General features: G+C 40.8%; 1 pseudogene across 1 annotated transcript; it reads left to right on the top strand.

Moving 5' to 3' along the window:
- Positions 1-14,810: 14,810 nt before the first annotated feature.
- Positions 14,811-15,613, top strand: LOC308418744 (E3 ubiquitin-protein ligase RNF220-like; annotated as a pseudogene). Its single transcript has one exon. The product of its transcript is annotated as an E3 ubiquitin-protein ligase RNF220-like (transcript).
- Positions 15,614-16,258: the final 645 nt, after the last annotated feature.

Here is a 16,258-nt window from a genome sequence, read left to right as displayed (position 1 = left end):
TTACTACGTGACCTCCAGAGTGGCTGCAACTGAGCCTCTCACTAGCCTCTTATTTCCTGACTGTACCCTAATTCAAGTTATTTTTATTTAGGTTTCAGTTTCATGAGTCATTAGACTTACAAGTTCACTGCCCAGAGAAGAATTTACACAATAATTCTGGGAGTGAGTGGAAAAACTTAAATTTTTTTTTTCAAAAAATTTTTTTTCAAGTCAGAGTTTCTCAATGTAGTCCTAGCTGTCCTGGAACTGGCTCCGTCGACCAGGCTGGCCTCAAACTCAGAGATCTCTCTTCTGACTATTGGGATTAAATGTGTATGGAACACTACCCCACACTGTCCTAGAATTTGGTGCTGGACTGCTTCTTGCTTCTTTGTATTTTATGGACACATGTCACTGCCTATTGATTTTCTCCAGAGCACATTTATGTAAATGGGTATGTCACAAAATTAAATAATGTCTATGTTTACAGAGAAATATTAAAGTAAAACTGGTGAGCCTAAATTCATGAACGGGCCTGTAAGAAACACTAACTCAGCTGTTACTTTAAGCCTGAGGGGTTGGGTATCAACTACTCACAACTGAACACCTTTTTAATCACATTATGCTTTTTGAACTTTCTTTCCCCCTGCAAAACAGCAAAACTCGCACATCACCTTCTGGTTCTACAAATAAAAATTTGAACAATTTCTTTTTTTTTTTTAAATTGGAAATTCTCTGCATTTACCTTTCAGATGTTATCTCTTTCCCACAATCCCATCCCGCCTCCTCCTCCCATTGCCTCCATGAAGGTGCTACCTCTCCCAACCACTCTCTCCCACCTCAGCAATTTGGTGTTCCCCTACACTGGGAAAATGAGCCTTTGCTGGGCCAGAGGCCTCTCCTCCCATTGATGTCAGAAAATGCTATCCTCTACTTGGCATACATCAGCAATAGTGCTTGTGTTTATTGGGTGAATATGGGGTGTATCCCCAGGGGAGGCAGTCTCTGGATGATCTTTTCTCCGATCCATGCTCCTCTATTTGTTTCCTTATTTCCTCTCATGAACATTTTGTTCTTCCTTCTAAGAAAGACTGAGGCATCCACTTTAGGGCTTTCCTTCTTTTTGAGCTTCCTAAGTTTTGTTCTTGGGTATTTGAAGCTTTTTGGGTTAGTATCTACTTATAAGTGAATACATGTTATGAGTGCTCTTTTGTGACTGGGCTACCTCACTCAGGATGATAGCTTCAAGTTCCATCTATTTGCCTAGGAATTTGAAGAAGTCATTGTTTTTGATAGCTGAGTAGTACTCCATTGTGTATATGTACCTCAATTTCTGTATCCATTCCTTTGTTGAAGAACATCTGGGTTCTTTCCAGCATCTGGCTATTATAAATAAGGATCCTGTGAACATGGTTGTACATGTGTCCTTGTTAGATGTTGGAGCTTCTTTTGGTATATGCCCAAGAATGGTATAGCTGGGTCCTCAGGCAGTCCAATTTTCTGAGGAACCATCATATTGATTTCCAGAGTGGTTGTACCAGCTTATAGTCCCAACAGCAGTGAAGGAGTGTTGTTCTTTCTCCACATTTTTGCCAGCATCTGCTTTCACTTGATCTTAGCCATTCTGACTGGTGTGAGGTGGAATCTCAGGGTTGTTTTAATTTGAATTTCCCCAATGACTAGGGATGTTGAGCATTTCTTTAGGTGCTTCTCAGCCACTTGATATTCCTCCATTGAGAATTCTTTGTTTAGTTCTGTATCCCATTTTTTTTTGAAATAGGATTATTTGGTTCTCTGGAGTCTAACTTTTTGAGTTCTTTGCATATTGGATACTAGCCCTCTATCAGATGTAGGATTGGTAAAGATCATTTCCCAATCAATTGGTTGCCCTTTTGTTCTTTTAACAGTGTCCTTGGCCTTACAGAAGCATTGCAATTTCATGATCAATCATCCCTTTTGTCGATTCTTTATCTTAGAGCATTGGTGTTCTGTTTAGGAAAATTTTTCCTGTGGCTATGTGTTCTATCTCTTCCCCACTTTATGCTCTATTAGTTTCAATGTACCCAGTTTTATGTGGAGGTCTTTGATCCACATGGACTTGAGCTTTGTACAAGGAGATAAGAAGGGATCCATTTGCATTCTTCTGCATGCTGACTGCCAGTTGAACCAGCATCATTTGTTAAAGAGTCTGTCCTTTTTCCATGGAATGGTTTTAGCTCCTTTGTTAAAGATCAAATAGGTGTGTGGGTTCATTTCTGGGTCTTTGATTCTATTCCAGTGATATACCTGCCTGTCTCTGTACCAATACCATGCAGTTTTTATCACATTGATCTGCAATATAGCTTGAGGTAAGAGATGGTGATTCTCCCAGAAGTTTTTTTATTGTTGAGACTGGTTTTTGCTATTCTGGGTTTTATATTATTCCAAATGAATTTTAAAACTGCTCTTTCTAACTCTATGAAGAACTGAGTTGGGATTTTGATGGTGAGTATATTGAAATTGTAGATTGCCTTGCAAAATGGCCATTTTTACTATGTTGATCCTTCCAATCCATGAGCAAGGGAGATCTTTTCATCTTCTGAGATCTTCTTCAATTTCATTCTTCAGCGACTTGAAGTCTCTGATTTGAGTGGGATTGCTTCAAGTTTCTCACCATTTAGTTTGATGCTGGCTATTGGTTTTCTGTATATTGCTTTTACTATGTTTAAATATGAGCCTTGAGTTCCTGACCTTTGCAAGGCTTTTAACATGAAGGGTTGTTGAATTTTGTCAAATGCCTTTTCAGCATCTAGAGAGATGATCATGTGGTTTTTCTCTTTGAGTTGTTTACATAGTGGATGACATGGATGGATTTTCATATATTGAACCATTTTTGCATTCCTGGGATGAAGCCTACTTGATCATGGTGAATGACTGTTTTGATATGTTCTTAGAATCTGTTTGCAAGAATTTTATTGAGTATTTTTGTATCAATGTTCACGAGGGAAATTGGTCTAAAGTTCTCTTTGTAAGGTCTTTGTGCTGTTTAGGAATGAGCATAATTGTGGCTTTGAAGAATGAGTTAGGTAGTATTCCCTCTGTTTCTATTTTGTGGAATAGTTTGGAGAGTATTGGTATTAGGTCTTCTATCAAAGTCTGATATAATTCTACACTGAACCCATCTGGTCCTGGGTTTTTTTGGTTTGTGAGGCTTTTGATGATTTCTTCTATTTCTTTAGGTTTTGTGGGAATACTTAGATGGTTTATCTGATCCTGATTTAACTTTGGTACCTGGTATCTGTCTATAAAATTGTCCATTTCCCTTAGATTTTCCAGTTTTGTTGAGTATAGTCTTCTGTAGTAGGATCTGATGATTTCTTGAATTTCCTCAGTTTCTGTTGTTATGTCTCCCCTTTCATTTCTGAATTTGTTAATTTGGATATGCTCTCTGTGCCCTGTAGTTAGTCTGGATAAGGGTTTATCAATCTTGTTGTTTTTCTCAAAGAAAACCAGCTCTTGGTTTTGTTATTGTTCTTGTTGTTTGTTTTTTTTGTATAGTTCTTTTTGTTTCTATTTGGTTGATTTCAGCTCTGAGTTTGAGTATTTCCTTCTGTCTACCCCTTTTGGGTATATGTGCTTCATTTTGTTCTAGAGCTTACAGTTGTGCTGTCAAGTTGTTAGTGTATGCTCTTTCCAGTTTCTTTTTGGCAGTGCTCAGAGCTTTGAGTTTTTCTCTTAGCACTGTTTTCATTGTATCCCTTAAGTTTGGATATATTGTACCTTTATTTTAGTTAAATTCTAAAAAGTCCTTGATTTCTTTCTTTAATTCTTCCTTGACCAAGCATCATTGAGTAGAGCATTGTTAAGCTTCCATGTCCATATGGGCTTTTTGTTGTTTTTGCTATTCTTAAAAGACCAACCTTGGTCCATGGTAATCTGATAGGATGCATGGAATCATTTCAATGTTCTTGTATCTGTTGAGGCCTGATTTTGCCCGATTGTATGGTCAATTTTGGAGAAGGTACTATGAGGTGGTAAGAAGGTATATTCTTTTCTTAGATTCTATAGACGTCTGTTATATCTATTTGGTTCATAACTTCTGTTAGTTTCACTGTGTCTCTGTTCAGTTTCTGCTTCCATGATCTGTCCATTCATGAGAGTGTGGTGTTGAAGTCCCTCACTATTATTAGGTGTGTTGTAATATATGCTCTGAGCTTTACTAGGGGTTCTTTTATGAATGTGGGTGCCCTTGCATTTGGAGCACTGAGAGTTCATCTCGATAGATTTTTTTCTTTGATGAGTATAAAGTGTCCTTCTTTGTCTTTTTTGATGACTTTTGGTTAAATATCTATTTTATTCAATAGTAGGATGACTACTCTAACTTGTTTCTTGGGACCATTTGCTTGGATATTTTTTCCAATCTTTTACTGTGAGGTAGTGCCTTTCTTTGTTGCTGAGATGAGTTTCCTGTATGCAACAAAACGCTGGATCCTGTTTACGTATCCAGTCTGATAATCTATATATTTTTTTTTATTGTGGAATTGAGTCCACTGATGTTGAGAGTTATTAAAGAATATTGATTTTTTTTCTGCTACTTTTTTTTTTGGTTAGAGGTAGAATTATGTTTGTGTGTTTCTTTTCTTTGGTGTTTGCTGCAAGAAGATTAGTTTCTTGATCTTCCTAAGGTGAAGGTTCCCTCTTTGTAGCAGTGTATTTTTATCTATTATCCTTTTTTTTTAAATATTTTAAACTTTTTTTAAACGACTTTATTTTACAAAACAAAGATAAATGTACAGATTTTAAACATTTTTTTGCTTAAAATTATACTTTTTTGTCAGTACTGTTTTTTCAGACATTAAAATAATTTTTTACATAAAACCATGTGAATATATTTTTTTTTAGTCAGTACTTGATTTTTTTCAAGAGCCCGACAGTACGCATTGAAAACCCAATAGTTACAATAAGCGTAAAGTACATGCAAAACAAAACAAAACATGGAAACAGTCAAAGTCTTCTTGTTAGTAAATATATGTATATATTTTTTTGTTTTCTTTATTTCTGAGACTTTATACAGTCTGTGAGTTGTTTCTGGGGGAGTGCAAGCCTCTGGGGTTAGCATCCCACTATCAGTGACTGCATATTATGTCTGTTCTTTTGTGACTGGGTTATCTCACTCAGGATGATATTCTCTAGATGCAGCCATTTTCTTAAGAATTTGGTTAAGTCATTGTTTCTGGTGGCTGAGTAGTATTCCATTGTGTATATGTACCACAATTTTTGTAGCCATTCATCTTCTGAAGGACATCTGGGTTCCTTCCAGCTTCTGGCTATTATAAATAGAGCCGCTATGAACATTGTGGTGCAAATATCTTTGTTGTGTATTAAAGTGTCTCTGGGGTATATGCCCAGAAGTAAAATAGCTGGGTCTTCAGGTAGTACGATATCCAATTTTCTGAGGTATCGCCAGACAGATTTCCAGAGTGGTTGTATTAGCTTGCAACCCCACCAACAGTGGAGAAGTGTTCCTCTTTCTCCGCAGCCTCGCCAGCATCTGCTGTCATCTGAGTTTTGGACCTTGGCCAATCTGACTGGTGTGAGGTGGAATCTCAGGGTTGTTTTGATTTGCATTTCCCTAATGGCTAAGGATGTCGAGCACTTCCTCAGATGTTTCTCGGCCATCGGTGTTCCTCAACTGAGAACGTTTTGTTTAGCTCTGTATCCCATTTTTTAATAGGGTTATTTGATTCTCTGGTGTCTAGCTTTTTGAGTTCCTTGTACTCCTTGGATATTAGGCCTCTATCTGATGTGGTGTTGGTAAAGATCTTTTCCCATTCTGTTGGTTGCCGTTTTGTTTTCTTGACGATGTCCTTAGCCTTACAGAAACTTTGCAATCTCATTAAGTCCCATTTGTTAATCTTTGACCTTAGAGTTTGAGCCATTGGTGTTTTGTTCAGGAAATTTTCTCCTGTGCCTATGTGTTCTACGGTTTTCCCTACTTTCTCATCTAATAGTTTCAGTGTATCTGGTTTAATGTGGAGATCTTTGATCCACTTACACTTGAGCTTTGTACAAGGAGATAAGAACGGGTCTATTTTCATTCTTCTGTATGCTGAGTGCCAGTTGGACCAGCACCATTTGTTGAATAGGCTGTCCTTTTTCCATTGAATGTTTAAAGCTCCTTTGTCAAAAATCAGGTGACCATATACATGAGGGCTCATTTCTGGATCTTCTATTCTATTCCATTGATCCACATGCCTATTTCTGTACCAGTACCATGCGGTTTTCAGCACAATTGCCGTGTAATATAGCTTGAGGTCAGTGATAGTGATTCCCGCAGATGTTTTCTTGTTCTTGAGGATGGATTTCGCTATTCTAGGTCTTTTGTTATTCCATATGAAATTGCACATTGATCTTTCCAATTCCATGAAGAACTGGGTTGGAATTTTGATGGGGATTGCATTGAATCTGTAGATTGCTTTTGGTAGGATGGCCATTTTTAAGATGTTGATTTTTCCAATCCATGAGCATGGGAGATCTTTCCATTTTCTGAGATTCTCCTCAATTTTTTCTTTAGAGGTTTGAAGTTCTTGTCATACAGGTCCTTCACTTGCTTAGTTAGAGTCACACCAAGGTATTTCATAGATTTTGTGATGATTGTGAAGGGTACGTTTTCCCTAATTTCTTTCTCCACATGTTTGTCCTTTGAGTACAGGAAGGCTACTGATTTGTTTGAGTTAATTTTGTATCCAGCTACTTTGCTGAACTTGTTTATCAGCTGTAGGAGTTCTCTGGTGGAATTTTTGGGGTCACTCAAGTACACTATCATGTCATTGGCAAAGAGTGATGTTTTTATCTCTTCCTTTCCGATTTGTATCCCCTTGATCTCCTTTTGCTGTCTAATTGCTCCAGCCAGGACTTCCAGTACTATGTTGAATAGGTAGGGGGAGAGTGGGCAGCCTTGTCGAGTCCCTGATTTTAGTGGGATTGCTTCAAGTTTCTCGCCATTAAGTTTGATTTTGGCTGTTGGTTTGCTGTATATTGCTTTTATTATGTTTAAGTATGGGCCTTGGATTCCTGTTCTTTCAAGGACTTTTAACATGAAGGGGTGTTGGATTTTGTCAAATGCTTTCTCAGCGTCTAGTGAGATGACCATGTGATTTTGGTCATTGAGTTTGTTTATATGGTGGGTTATGTTGATGGATTTCCTTATGTTAAACCATCCCTGCATCCCAGGGATGAAGCCTACTTGGTCATGATGAATGATCGTTTTGATGTGTTCTTGGATTCAGTTTGCAAGGATTTTGTTGAGTATTTTTGCATCAATGTTCATAAGTGAGATTGGTCTGAAGTTCTCTTTCCTTGTAGGGTCTTTGTGTGGTTTAGGTACGAGGGTTATTGTAGCCTCAAAAAATGAGTTGGGTAATATTCCATCTGATTCTATCTTTTGGAATAGTTTGGCGAGTATTGGTGTTATATCCTCAATAAAAGTCTGATAAAATTCTGCACTGAACCTGTCTGGACCTGGGCTTATTTTGGTTGGGAGGCTTTTGATGACTTCGTCTATTTCTTTAGGTGTTATAGGGTTATTTAGATGGTTTACTTGGTTCTGGTTTAACTTTGGGACCTCGTATCTGTCTAGGAATTCATCCATTTCCTCCAGATTTTCCAATTTTGTGGAGTATAAGTTTTTGTAGTAGGATCTGATGATTTCTTGAATTTCCTTAGTTTCAGTTGTTATGTCACCACTTTCCTTTCTGATTTTGTTAATTTGGATACTCTCTCTTTGCCCTTTAGTTAGTCTGGCTAGGGGTTTATCAATCTTGTTGATTTTCTCAAAGAACCAACTCTTGGTTTTGTTGATTCTTTCAATGGTTTTTTTTTTTGTTTCTATTTGGTCTATTTCTGCCCTAATTTTGATTATTTCTTTCCGTCTACTCTTTTTGGGTATATCTGCTTCCTTTTGTTCTAGGGCTTTTAGCTGTGCTGTCAGGTTGCTGATGTGAACTCTCTCCAATTTCTTTTTGGAAGCACTTAGGGCTATGAGTTTTCCTCTCAATACTGCTTTCATTGCATCCCATAGGTTTGGGTATGTTGTGTTTTCGTTTTTGTTGAATTCTAGAAAATCCTTAATTTTTTTCTTTATTTCTTCTTTGACCCTGCTATTGTTTAACAGAGCATTGTTTAGTTTCCATGTGTATGTGGGCTTTTTGTTGTCTTTGTTGTTGTTAAAGACCAGCCGTAGACCATGGTGATCTGAGAGGATGCATGGGAGTATTTCAATCTTCTTATATCGATTGTGTCCAATTATGTGGTCAATTTTCGAGAAGGTGCCATGGGGTGGTGAGAAGAAGGTGTATTCTTTTACTTTGGGATAGTATGTTCTGTATATATCTATTAATTCTAGTTGGTTCAAAGTCTCTGCTAGTTTTGCAGTGTCCTTGTTCAGTTTTTGTTTCCCTGATCTGTCCATTGGTGAGAGTGGGGTATTAAAGTCTCCCACTATTATTGTGTGGGGTGAAATGTATTTTTTGAGCTTTAGTAGGGTTTCTTTTATGAATGTGGGTGATTTTTTATTTGGAGCATATATGTTAAGGATTGAGAGTTCTTCCTGACAGATTTCCTCGGTAATGAGTAAAAAGTGTCCTTCCTTATCTTTTTTGATAACTTTTGTTTGGAAATTTACTTTATTCGATATTAGAATAGCCACTCCAGCTTGCTTCTTGGAGGTGTTTGCTTGGAAGTTTTTTTCCCACCCTTTTACTCTGAGATAGTGTCTGTCTTTGTCTCTGATATGAGTTTCCTGTATGCAGCAAAAGGCTGGATTTTCTTTATGTATCCAGTCTGATAGTCTATGTCTCTTTATTGGGGAGTTGAGACCATTTATGTTAATAGATAACGAGGAATAGTTGTTTCTGTTTCCTGCCATTATTGCTTTTTTGGATTGAGTTGTGTCTGTGTTTTTTTCTTCTTTTAGTTTTCTTGTTTAGGAGTTTTCTTGTTTTTACTAGCCTGTATTTTCCCTCATTGTATTGAGTTTTCCACCTATAATTTGTTGTAGTGCTGGGTTTGTGGTCAGATATTGTGTGAATTTAGATTTGTGTTGAAATATCTTCGTCTCTCCATTGATGGTGATTGATAGTTTTGCTGGGTATAGCAGCTTGGGCTGGCACTTGTGCTCTCTTAAGGAGTGCATGATGTCTGTCCAGGCTCTTCTAGCTTTCATAGTCTGTGTTGAGAAATCGGGTGTGAGTCTGATTGGTCTGCCTTTATATGTTACCTGACCTTTTTCCCTTACTGCTTTTAGTATTCTTTCTTTACTTTTGGCACTTGATGTTTTTACTATTATGTGTCGGGAGGTATTTCTTTTCTGGTCCAACCTATTTGGAGTTCTGAAGGCTTCTTTTATGCTTGTGGTCATCTCAGTCTTGAGGGTAAGGAAGTTTTCTTCTATGATTTTTTTGAAGATATTTACTGTGCCTCTTAGTTGATAATCTTCTCCCTCTTCTATTTCTATTATCCTTAGGTTCGGTCTTCTCATTGTTTCTTGGATTTACTGGACATTTTGGGTTAGGAGCTTTTTGTTTTTTGCATTTTCTCTGGCTGTTTTGTCTATGTTTGCAATGTTGTCTTCTGCCCCCGAGATTCTCTCTTCGATCTCTTGTAATCTATTGGAAATGCTTGCTTCTGTGACTCCTGATTTCTTTTTTTGGTGTTCTGACTCTAGGGTTATCTCTTTTAGCGTTTTCTTTATTGTGTCAATCTCTGTTTTAATTTCCTTCTTCCATCCTTTATTTCTTTGGTTCTGTTTTCCTCTAGTTCTTTGAGTTCTTTGAGTGTTTTTCTTGTTTCTTCTTTAAAAGCTTCTGAATCTTTTTGCTTTTCCTCCCTTTCTTGCTTAAGTATCTCTATCAGCATCTTGAGGTATGATTTCAGGTCTGTGTCTTCTTTTTCTGGAGTGTTTGGAATTCTGATGTTTGCTGTTATGGGAGAGCTGGGCTCTGGTGTTGCTAGATTGTCTTGGTTTCCTTGGGATATACTCTTTCTCTTTCCTCTTGCCATTTTGTTGTCAGTGATATGTTCTTGCCTTTCCCTTGTATCTGGTCTGTGTCCCTGGTTCTCTACTGGTTCAGGTGTCAGATGGTCGAGCCCTGTTTTATGCCTCAGAGTCGTCGGGTGTGAGCAGAAGTTCCAACGTTCTGTTTCTTTTTGCTGGATCAGGCATGGCAGGGCAGGGCAAGGCAGGGGGTGCACTTTCTGTGTGTACTCCACAGAGATCTCTCTGCTCCTTTGCAGCCCAGGTCTTCCACCCACCAGTTGCTCAGCCTCTACGAGCCTTCGTTCTGGGTGGCAGATGGGCCAGACTCCGCTCTGTGTCTGGAAGTCGCCTCTGGAAGTCGCCTCCGGGAGGAAACAGAAGTTCTAATTTTCTGTTCCCAATCGCAGTTGCTCAGCCTCTATGAGCCGCCGATCCGGGTGGCAGGTAGGCCAGGCTCTGCTCTGCGTCCGAAAGATATGTTATCACTCTTTATCAAGAGTTGTGCCGGCATGATCTAGAAACACAGGGCGGAAGATTGGAAGGAAGCAGATAGTGGGGTGCAGGTTAACAGTGCTCCTGAGTCGACAGCACAGGCAGAGCTCACACAGATGAGGAGAGGCAAAGGAAGCTAAAGCTGCCTTGTTGGTGCAGCTGAAGGAGTATTTGATCTCTGCAAGGTCAAATGACTCAGTCCTTCAGTTTCCATTTCTCCCTCTCTGAGGGGAAGGAGAAGCACATGGTAATGTGCCACCAACACTTCTCCGGTTTCTTTTTATGACTAAGTCACCCTAGCACTCAAGCCAGCCTCGGGGGAAATGTTCTAATCTTTAAAAAAGTTCCTTACTTAAAGCACATTCCGAGAACCTTTACAATGTCACAGAAAGAGGTTGAGAAAGACACCAGAAGATGGAACGCTCTCCCTTGCTTATGCATCAGCAAGCAGGGCTAATCTTGTGAACATGGCCAGCCCGACAAAGGCAAACTACAGAGACAATTCATACCCCTTACATGTTAACACAGCTTTCATGGGAATTGAAATAATTTTAAGTTTTATCTGGAAATGCAAAAGACCCAGGATACCCAAAATAATCAACGATGAAAACAGAATGAAACAAAACAAAAACCCAGCAGGAAAAATTATTATCCGGGATTTCAAGTCATACCACAGAGCCACAGTGATAAGGACAATGCAGTACTGGCATAAAAACAGATCAAAAAAGCCCTCTGTTTTTCAAAGAAGCCAACAATACAGGGTGGAGAAGAGACAGCATCTTTATTTTCCTGTACTCCGCTTCTTCCCTTGGAGTGTCAGGGTAGCACACTGGGCTTGGAGGGACAAAAATGAACCAGAATGGGGTGAATTAACAGGATCTTGGTTCAGGCAGTGAGTGCTGGAGGGACAAAAACCTTTTCAGAGATGGTTTTCAGTGTACAGCTCTTGTGTGTGTGTGTGTGTGTGTGTGTGTGTGTGTGTGTGTGTGTGTGTGTGTAACAGCTTTTCTAGACAATAGTCGGTGAAACAGCTTTCTTAGATGATACTCCATAAACTCTCTTTACTCTGTGGTAATAAGGGCCATGTAAACCATGGGGAGTGGGTAGGACTTTCCAAGGAGAATGTACATTGTTGGTGAGGGCTTAGGTGCTGAGAATTCTTTATTTGCATAGAGAGGAATTCTGGGTGCTTAAACCTGTAATTTAGCCAAGAGGCTACATGAATTCCCCAGGAAGGACTGAGGTAGGGGTCATGGGGCTACTGTGCCCTGGTGCATGCAGGTGGAGAATGGAGAGGGAGTAATCCTTACTCCAGTCAGTCTCAAATGGGAGTTTTGGGGTTGTGGATGCTTCTTGACCTCACACTTGTTCCAGGCCCATTCTCCTAGGTTTTTCAATCATCCCACTTCTCCCATTTTTGTTTCATAAAGGGGCGGTGTCATTATAGTCTTCGGTCTCTACCCTTACTCACTCAGAAATTATAAAACATTCCTCTCTTCAGTCTATTTCCTTCTGTTTGCCTTATGAGAGCCTCTTCAATATCACATCCTATATGTTCCTGTAACATCATGTCACCAAGCCAATGTGTTCTAACCACCACCCCCTCTCCAGTGCAATAACACTACTGGTTCCTGCACTAAAGGTTTCTTCCCACCCATTATTAATTGTATATTGAGGGTAGTTTTATGAGTTGGATGTTTAGGGTTTGATATGTTCTTTCTATTATCCCTTCCTTGGCCTTGGGGACTGTAAAAAAATCCCTGTGTGATGGGCAATTTTCCATTGTGAGCAGAAGGTTTTGAACTAGGAGCTGGTAAATGCAGGGACCACTGTCAGTTTTTATCTGTTGGGGAATTCCATTATGAGAAAGGTGAGTTTACCTTTTTGAGCTTTCTATCATTTTCATGGTAGCCCATATAAAATGTGACTATGTGTCAATAGTAGCAAAGACATATTTTTGTCTGCAGAACTTGGGGATGTGGGTGACATCAATTTGCCATGGGGCACTGGACTTGAGACCCCAGGAGTTAGTGCCCATAATTTGTAAATCTGGGGTGGTAGTAAAGGATGCACAAGAGGATCATGTTTTTATTATCCTCTGAGCAAGAGCAATATGGGGGAAGTGGGTGTGAAACCCCCTTTATGTGTGTGTGTGTGCGCGTGCGCATGTGTGTGTGTGGGGGGGTGGGTGAATTAAGTTGATCTGGTTGCTCGAGGAAGACTGTGTATTTTCTGGTAGTCCAATCAGCAAGAGCATTTCCCTTGGATACTGGACCTGAAAGGGGACTGTGAAACCTGGCATGCTGGATATAGAGGTGAGTGGCTCTTCCCTATAAAAGGATGGAGACCTGTATGAGCAGAGGGGAGAGTGAATTCAACAATGGGTTTGTCTAATTTAACAAAGGACCTTGATAACCAGGGGAGCAAATTAACAACACACACACTGTCTGAAAAAAGGTTAAAGGGATATTGACTTCTTTTGTGGCCAAATAGTTTCTTATATTGGAGGGAATGATTGGGCAGCTCCTTGAATCAGATAACAGGGAGGTCATCCCAGGGGAGTGGTATATTATTGTGTGGCTCCCTTCTTTTCTCCATCAGTAGATATTGAAGGTGCCTCAATAATACATCACTTTGTAAAAAGTGGGAGGGGGCAGCTGCAACAGACAGAGGAAAGAAATCTATTTTCCATTAGGGTAATGGTTATCAATTTATCTTGGGAATCCTATTGAGCTAATAGCAAAGTGGGAGGGTGTTTTTGGAATAACCCTTGAATATTGAAGGGAGAGAAAAGAATGACAAGGACATTAGTTTCTTTTGCCAAGATTTGTAGTTCTTTATTTCTGCCATTTTTAATCATACTAGCTAGAGTATCTAACTCAACATTCAAGGTGCACTGCCCACTGGGGTGTAGAGTCATTCCAGTAACCCCTTGGTGCTGATGTAGGAGTCCCACAAGTATAGGGGAGGAATTAAAAATAAGAAGCTGTATGGGCCATGTTGAGAAAATGTCATAACTTTTAGGGACATATTGGCAGAATTTAGAGTTTAGAATGCCTCAGGGGATAGTGTTTGTGGAGAAGAGAAGTTTTTATTGTCTTCTAAGAGGCCAAAATGGGGGTTGGAAAGTATCATTCCCTGAATGTACTGGCTGATTTTGTGTCAGCTTGACATGGGCTGGGGTTAATCACAGAGAAAGGAGCCACCATGAGACCCAGCTGTAAGGCATTTTCTCAACTAGTGATCAAGGGCGGAGGACCCAGCCTTGGTCCTTTGTAGGTGGTGCCATCCCTGGGCTGGTAGACCTGGGTTCTATAAGAAGGAAGCTGAGCAAACCAGGGGAAGCAAGCCAGTAAGCAACATCCCTCCATGTCTTCTGCATCAGCTCCTGTTTCCCGACCTGTTTTGAGTTCCAGACTTGACTTCCTTTGGTGGTAAATGGCAATGTGGAACTGTGAACTGAATAAACCCTTTCTTCCCCAACTTGCTTCTTGGTCATAATGTTCTGTGCAGGAATAGAAACCCTGACTAAGACACTGAGGAAAAATAGTCTATTCATATTGTGTGGCCTGCCCAGAGATGTTAATAGAGGTTACTGAGAACTCTAAGTGTTTACAGTGTGCAGGGTGTAAAATTATAGGGGGAGAAAGCAGGTTTTGATATTTATTGCCAATAGAGGGACATTGGCAGGATGGTTGAGACATGGGGCAGCTTTGTTGGGGAGGAATCTCAGACTCACATGGTTTTATTAATTGCTCTTAAATCTGTACTAGTCCATATCCCCCTGAGCTCTTTTTTATAATGAACATGAGGGGTGGTTCATGAACTGCTGGAGGGGCAGACATTCTGTTGTAGAAGCTGCTCTTTTACCAGTGTGAGGGCTTCAAGTTTCTCCCTTGATAGAGGCCATTGTTTTATTCAAATGGTTTCATCCAATCAAGGCAGGTAGTATTACATTTAACAGTGGCCCTTGGAATTGGGGGTTATATGGAGAAAAAAAATTAAGACTTTTTAGGGTTTTCTTTTCTTTCTTTTTTTAAAGATTTATCTATCTATCTATCTATCTATCTATCTATCTATCTATCTATCTATCTATTTATTTATTTATTTATTTATTTATTTATTTAATGTGAGCACACTGTCGCTGTCCTCAGACACATTAGAAGAGGACATCAGATCCCATTATAGATGATTGTGAGCCACCATGTGGCTGCTGGGAATTGAACTCAGGACCTTTGGAAGAACAGTTTGGGCCAGTGGCCACCACCGCAGCTGGGAGCAGCCCGGGTGGTTATGCCGAGGGCCTGGAGCGGCCGGCATAAAAATGAAACAGAGGAAGCAACATGAAGGGCAGGCATGTCCTCTGTGCAACCGCCCCCTGGCAGGATCGGAGCAGGAGATGAGTTGGCATGTGGAACATTTCCTTTCTAAGAGGGAAGGCTCCTGTAAGAGGACCATCATCCAAGAGGATGATGCCTTGGACATGGAGAATGAGAGCAGCAACCGCTTGAGGAGTCTGAGTGGTGTGGGCAGAAGCAGAGATGGGCCATCACACTCCTGGAAGGTGGCTTCCGATGTTCCAGCTTCTTTACATACAGTGGCAAAGACAACCCAGACAGTGATGTTGACCTGGATGTGGATGGAGATGATACTCTGGAGTACGGGAAACCACAATACATGGAAGTTGATGTCATCAGGTGCACGGGAGAAGAGCCTGGTGATGCCAAGGAGAGAGAGGCACTCAGGGGTGCAGTCCTAAATGGTGGTCCCCCAAGCACCCGCACCATACCCGAGTTCTCTAAATGGCCCAGTAATGAGATACCATCTACCAGAAATGGTGAAAACAGCAAGCAGGGGGCCATGCAGAAGCCCTGCACGAACAGCGACATTGAGGAAAACCACCGAAGATTCAGCTGTAACTACCTTTGAGGATCTAAAGGCTCGGGTCAGGGAGGTTGAACGGTAGCTATCTCGGGGGACCGATACAAGTGCCTTTTCTGCATGGTCTCATACTCGATGCCTCTGACGTCGATCCAGTGTTGGCTGTGGACTCTGGGTGCCAAGAAGCTTTGCCCTCAGTGCAACAACATCACAGCATCTGGAGACCTGAGGAGGGTCTACTTATGACCTTGCCTTGAGCAACCCCCCCCCAGGTCCAGCCTCTGTGACAGTGACCCCCACCTCCCCTTGTACATACTTGCACACAGGTTCCCCGTTTACACACATGCATATACACACCCAAACACACATAACAGACTCCAGAGCCAGAGTGGAACAACCCTGCCTACTTGTTCCTTCTGAACTTGGGGACCATGCCTCTTTGGGCTCTGTTTCCGGGGTTGGCAAGGAGGTGGTTTGGGAAGGACAGCAGGGGAAGGCTCCTGAGATCCAACCCCTAGACTGACAGACAGATACACAAATACCAGACTGAAGCACCGGTAATATAGTTTGTGGATGTTTACAGTGTTGTGTATAGATGGGACACTTTGCCCTCTTCCACACCCCCTTCAATTGTATGATTTTCTTCTTTTATTAAGACTCCTGGAAGCAGTGCTCCCTTCGGGGCTGGCTGGGAGCTCGGCCCAACTACCTCTTAGGGTGCCTGCCTCTGCTGGGGCATCCCTTCCCTTTCCCATGTGTTCGGTGTTCAGTGGTATAGATTTCTTTTCCTGAACATGGGGCATGTGCCCCAAGGGATCTGATTCCCTCCTTAGTCTTAGCTCATGGGGCTCTTCATGAGGAGCTGGGAGTAGGATGCAGTTGGTTTGACTG

The sequence above is a fragment of the Micromys minutus genome, assembly GCF_963924665.1.
Source record: "Micromys minutus genome assembly, chromosome: 3".
In the NCBI taxonomy this organism is placed as follows: domain Eukaryota; kingdom Metazoa; phylum Chordata; class Mammalia; order Rodentia; family Muridae; genus Micromys; species Micromys minutus.
Note: the sequence above shows the minus strand (reverse complement) of the source record. Positions and strands in the feature narration are given on the sequence as shown.